This window comes from Brienomyrus brachyistius, chromosome 3, assembly GCF_023856365.1.
Source record: "Brienomyrus brachyistius isolate T26 chromosome 3, BBRACH_0.4, whole genome shotgun sequence".
Classification (NCBI taxonomy): Eukaryota; Metazoa; Chordata; class Actinopteri; order Osteoglossiformes; family Mormyridae; genus Brienomyrus; species Brienomyrus brachyistius.
Window position 1 is genome coordinate 35,536,053 of NC_064535.1, and position 6,749 is coordinate 35,542,801.

Sequence of the window (6,749 nt, forward strand, 5' to 3'; positions counted from 1 at the left end):
CGTCGACGGCAAAGTGGGGAGACACCCCCACTTCGCCCCGCAGGATGGTGACATTTCACGGTGACCTTTTGGACGCCGACTGCCACAGCGATGCTTTGCAGGGTGACATTCTGTCTGCACGGCCCACATAGATCCGCAGGCATAGCGGTCATGCAAAGCTATGAGTAACATTCTCCTCATTTATTTTTCTCAGTAATATTTATGGCTCAGTAATATATGAATGCATTACTTTTTTAAGAATGCATCTGTAGAGAGTGTAATATACTGTATGCAGGCAGCTCTCGACTGACGCAAATGATCTCTTTCACAAACCCTTATGTAAGTTACTTTTTATATCAGTCAGATTTACCTTCCAGTAGCATTCAAGACGTATTATAGTAAAAAAAAGAGCACATATTAAATAATTGTGTAAACTATATATATATTTTTTTTTTTTGGTCCAGTTTGTTAAATGCAAATCGTGAGCTGTGTGTGTGTGTACAAACGTTTCTTTCATGCGTCATGAATACTCTGATCAAAGAGGGCAGGTAAAATGGCGAGTATGTGTGAAGTGGACGGGTCCCTTCGACCGTCTCCATGAGCCCCGTCGAGTACCTTGACTCTGGCCGTCCCTAAACAGCTGTTTTTTCAGGTTGATCACTTTAATGAAGTTCTGGGGCCTTTTATCCTCAGATGTTCTTCTGCGGGAGGCTCGTCATCTCTCCCCACCTGCGTTGCTGCGCCCGCAGGAACTGCATGGCGGAGTCCGCAGCCGTACATGGAGATCGCCTCACAAATGAAAGAGAAAGGCTATCAAGAAGACGTTTTGTTTTTAATATGAGTTTTAAGGTTTTAAGGTGTTTAAGGTAAAAATAAACAAACCCAAAATAGTCAGTTACCTGTTGACGCCATAGTACTTTGGGAGTAGCCGGAAGTAGCGACTCGCTCTCTGCCTCACAATGGTCGGTGCCAATCAGCTTGGCAGGAGGCTCTCAAACCAGTGCCTCCCTTTCCTGGCCACCTCTCGGAGTTTGTTATGGTAGCCGGCTGGGGAGGAGGACTTTAATGCATCGCCGATTGTTCCAACCGGGGGTGGAGCTACAGGCAACATGGCTTATTCTTTCACTAGAGGGTTAGGTCCTGCTGGGGGCAGGTTCTCCCATGATGGGTTTTAAGATGTGTTTATGTTGGGGGGTGTACTTATCAGTTGGCCCTAATGATCCCTAACATTGCAAACGCTTTGCTCGTTTGCCTTCAGTGCTGCTATGGGAGTTTATGAGCTCATTCCTGGCTAAATAAAACATTCTTCCACATGGATAATGGTGCACTGACAGTGTTTTTGCAGTGCTAATGCTTTTGATTCCAGCTCCGATGGACCTGTGTAGCGTGCATCCTGAATGAAAACCTGCTGTGAGGTAAGTCTGAGATCAAAGCAAGAGCCAGGAATACTCATGTTACAAAAAAACATTAATGACTGAAAGATGCCCTCTGTACACCTGAATAACACAGGGGAGGGTGGCACTCTGGCCCCGGTGTGGACTCACTTTTGGGTCAGGAGTCCTGTGTCTGCAGCTTATCGCAGAGCAGAAGATTGTTCTGACTCCAGAGCTGATTTTTAAGGATTCCACCTCTCCAGCCAGTATAATCTATGTGAGGCCCTTTTGAACAGAGGTGGTGCAGAGGTCTCTGGGTGTCATGTTGGCTTACTGGTGATCACCTCATTTAGTACATTTTTTATCTTTATGCATATCGTTCTGTATCTGTCTTTGCCTTGACAGTTTTAAGGTTAGAGGCCTCTCTTACCGTTCCTCGCATTATCCATGCTTCACTGCCACGGAGGTGAAATACAAAACTGCAAAGAAGTTGACAAAGCTGAATCACATGAGGATCCCAGGCCTCAGTCTCGAAGCATCTGCACTGCATTGCTGGAAGCACTTTCAGTGGCTCCAGGCAGAAGCCCCTATTTGTCTGCCGCCTTGGTGCCTCCGAAGGCTGTGTGAGCCCCCAGCCCCTACACCCATCTCATCACCTCATGGGTTCGGACACTGTGGGCCCGTCGGGTCCTCTTGTCATGGATATGAACGTGCTCTTCTGATCGCATGCCCTGCTTCCTGCTGCCTCTTTTCTTGCCGTGCAGGGACCTCCTGCCCTGCGGATGGCGCTGTGATGCATGATGGTGTCTGACATCTCATGGAGGCCAACCAAATGAGCCTCCCAGGGCCAAACGTATGGGGAAACTTACCATTTGCTCAATCAAATACATCTCCAGTGTTCCAGTACCAGAATATTTCCACAGAGATTGAGCCAATTTAATTTGTCAAAGGAAGAGTTGGGGCGGAGTTTCACTTCAGGACCCATCAGGCAGTGCTGAGCAGCAAAATTCCTAAGCCGAAAAGGTCACTTCAGGTAGTCACCTCCAGTCTTTACAAGCTGGGTTGGTGCCTCAGTGTTATCAGACACTTATACTTCACTGGTTAGATGGATGCTGCTGTCGTGTGCAGTTTCTGGAAGGAGAAGGAAGAACCTTTGCCTCTGGTGGTTGGGTGGTGTCTCATGTAGAGGAACATCTCAGGGCTCTGAAGGCACTTTGGCGTGCGCTATGGTAACGCAGCTGGATGAATGGTTAATCCCTGAATTATTCAGGAGCGGGTTGCCGCATGTGATGTATGCACGGTTGCAGAGCTGCGGGGTGAAGTGCGTTTGATGGGTAGAGGGTTGATGCGCTGCTTTTCTGTGAAGGTGCATCCTGCGAGATCTCAGCTCAGTTTCCATGGGGATGTGGGGGGCCTCGCATTCATTATTAATCAGCCGTCTTAAAGACATTGTGACAACATTGACAGCAACCCGCCCATGACTTATTGCAGTCAGACCTGCCGCGGCATTGGGTGACGTTTTTGCTTCTGATGTTACGATCAGGTAGCCATTTTCAGATGTAACCCTGTTTTCTGTCTGAGGACCTGCAGAACTCACCAGTGAACTCAGAGCCCTGTGAAGTATCCCGACTGAGCGAGTCCCCATGTGAGACAGTGCCTCCTGCTCCCACTGCGCTGGTGGGCCTGGCTCACTGCACTCTCCCATACCCCGGCGCTGAGTGAGACATTGGGGATTATCCTCTGCTTCTCACTTCCGACCCCGATGAGAGTTAATCACCAGTGAACTCAGAGCCCTGTGAAGTATCCCCACTGAGCGAGTCCCCATGTGAGACAGTGCCTCCTGCTCCCACTGCGCTGGTGGGCCTGGCTCACTGCACTCTCCCATACCCCGGCGCTGAGTGAGACATTGGGGATTATCCTCTGCTTCTCACTTCCGACCCCGATGAGAGTTAATCACCAGTGAACTCAGAGCCCTGTGAAGTATCCCCACTGAGCGAGTCCCCATGTGAGACAGTGCCTCCTGCTCCCACTGCGCTGGTGGGCCTGGCTCACTGCACTCTCCCATACCCCGGCGCTGAGTGAGACATTGGGGATTATCCTCTGCTTCTCACTTCCGACCCCGATGAGAGTTAATCACCAGTGAACTCAGAGCCCTGTGAAGTATCCCCACTGAGCGAGTCCCCATGTGAGACAGTGCCTCCTGCTCCCACTGCGCTGGTGGGCCTGGCTCACTGCACTCTCCCATACCCCGGCGCTGAGTGAGACATTGGGGATTATCCTATGCTTCTCACTTCTGATCCCCATGAGAGTTAATCACCAGTGGTAAGTGGGAAAAACCAGTGACTGACTGCACAAGAATGCCGCCCACTTATGTCTGCTTTCTCTCACTGGAGCATCAAAACCTTGGGTTTCGCCAAAGCCCATCCATCAAATGTGCTGGATCTCCCCAGGCCCAATAAACTTCTGGTTCTGAAACTTGTTTTTTTCAGCGGCTGCTCCCTCCAGCTATTGCTGTTATTGGTGCCAATTTGCTAGCAAATTTTATTGCACCGAAAGGGGTCAAAAAGGCTTGACCAATGTTTTTTGAGGGGGGTCTCCAGGCAAGAAGTTATAAAACCTTGAGCCATAAATAACTACAATATCGCTGAACACGACACCCCCAGTAAGGATTACTAGTCTTAGTCAGTGTCGAACTTTACTTGTATTAAGTTTTAATCAACTACTTTTTCCTACTTATCATTGCATGATAATTTTACTGAGTACGACTTACATATCAGATCTGTGAGACCAGATGTTGGCTTCGGTGCAGAGTAACACGGCCTCACGTGGAAAGGAGTCTAACACGAGGCAGGAGGAGCCTGGATTGTGAACCTGAGACCGAGAAACAGATGGAGCCTTCTTAGGTTCTTCATTAACAAGCTCAAAGACCAAGTACCTCTGATGTAGCTATCATCTCATGAGGTAGGCCTTCTTCCTCTAATTAAGCATCTTTGTGTCTGTTTGGTGCTTATCCTTCTCCAGAATGACACAAAGTGGGCCAGTTAGAGGGAGAGTGCGGGGTGCAGACGTCAGATGTGCCGCTTTTAAAGCCCACTTCTTGGTGCTGAGTGCAGCCAGATCCCCGCACAGAGCCTCAGAGGCAGAGCCTGTTGAATTGCTGCCAAGGTGGTAATAAGGAGGCGGTGTGCAGTTTGGCAGCGGGCGTGAAGTGCCTCAGTGACCCGCCTGCTCGTGCCAAAGTGAGTGTACCTCATCACTGTGTGAGTCAGACACTTCATAAGGCAGAGCAGAGAGATTGGCCAGGAACTTAAGAGCACACATACACGGTAATAGCTCAGCCGGAAACGAGGGGAGCACATGTACGTGGTTATAGCTTAGCCGGGAACGAGGCGGGCACATGTACGTGGTTATAGCTCATCCGGGAACGAAGGGAGCACATGTACGCGGTTATAGAGCTCAGCTGGGAACGAGGGGAGCACATGTACGCGGTTATAGCTCATCCGGGAACGAAGGGAGCACATATACGCGGTTATAGCTCATCTGGAAACGAGGGGAGCACATGTACGCGGTTATAGCTCATCCGGGAACGAGGGGAGCACATGTACGCGGTTATAGCTCATCCGGGAACGAGGGGAGCACATGTACGCGGTTATAGCTCATCCGGGAACGAAGGGAGCACATATACGCGGTTATAGCTCGGCCGGGAACGAGGGGAGCACATGTACGCGGTTATAGAGCTCAGCTGGGAACGAGTGGAGCACATGGACGCGGTTATAGCTCGGCTGGGAACGAGGAGAGCACATATACGCGGTTATAGCTCAGCCGGGAATGAAGGGAGCACATGTACGCAGTTATAGAGCTCAGCTGGGAACGAGGGGAGCACATGTACGTGGTTATAGCTCAGCTGGGAACGAGGGGAGCACATGTACGCGGTTATAGCTCGGCCGGGAACGAGGGGAGCAGATGTACGCGGTTATAGAGCTCAGCTGGGAACGAGGGGAGCACATGTACGCGGTTATAGCTCATCCAGGAACGAGGGGAGCAGATGTACGCGTTTATAGAGCTCAGCTGGGAACGAGGGGAGCACATGTACGCGGTTATAGCTCGGCCGGGAACGAGGGGAGCACATGTACGCGGTTATAGTTCGGCCGGGAACGAGGGGAGCACATGTACGCGGTTATAGTTCGGCCGGGAACGAGTGGAGCACATGTACGCGGTTATAGCTCAGCCGGGAACGAGGGGAGCACATGTACGCGGTTATAGTTCGGCCGGGAACGAGGGGAGCACATGTACGCGGTTATAGCTCGGCCGGGAACGAGGGGAGCACATGTACGCGGTTATAGCTCAGCCGGGAACGAGGGGAGCACATGTACGCGGTTATAGTTCGGCCGGGAACGAGGGGAGCACATGTACGCGGTTATAGTTCGGCCGGGAACGAGTGGAGCACATGTACGCGGTTATAGCTCAGCCGGGAACGAGGGGAGCACATGTACGCGGTTATAGTTCGGCCGGGAACGAGGGGAGCAGATGTACGCGGTTATAGCTCAGCCGGGAACGAGGGGAGCACATGTACGCGGTTATAGAGCTCAGCTGGGAACGAGAGGAGCACATGTACGCGGTTATAGCTCAGCCGGGAATGAAGGGAGCACATGTACGCGGTTATAGAGCTCAGCTGGGAACGAGGAGAGCACATGTACGCAGTTATAGAGCTCAGCCGGGAACGAGGGGAGCACATGTACGCGGTTATAGAGCTCAGCTGGGAACGAGAGGAGCACATGTACGCGGTTATAGAGCTCAGCCGGGAACGAGGGGAGCACATGTACGCGGTTATAGCTCATCCGGGAACGAAGGGAGCACATGTACGCGGTTATAGAGCTCAGCTGGGAACGAGGAGAGCACATGTACGCGGTTATAGCTCGGCCGGGAATGAAGGGAGCACATGGACGCGGTTATAGAGCTCAGCTGGGAACGAGGAGAGCACATGTACGCGGTTATAGAGCTCAGCTGGGAACGAGGGGAGCACATGTATGCGGTTATAGAGCTCAGCTGGGAACGAGGAGAGCACATGTACGCGGTTATAGAGCTCAGCTGGGAACGAGGGGAGCACATGGACGCGGTTATAGCTCGGCCGGGAACGAGGAGAGCACATATACGCGGTTATAGCTCAGCCGGGAATGAAGGGAGCACATGTACGCGGTTATAGAGCTCAGCTGGGAACGAGGGGAGCACATGTACGTGGTTATAGAGCTCAGCTGGGAACGAGGAGAGCACATGTACGCGGTTATAGAGCTCAGCCGGGAACGAGGGGAGCACATGTACGCGGTTATAGCTCATCCGGGAACGAAGGGAGCACATGTACGCGGTTATAGAGCTCAGCTGGGAACGAGGGGAGCACAT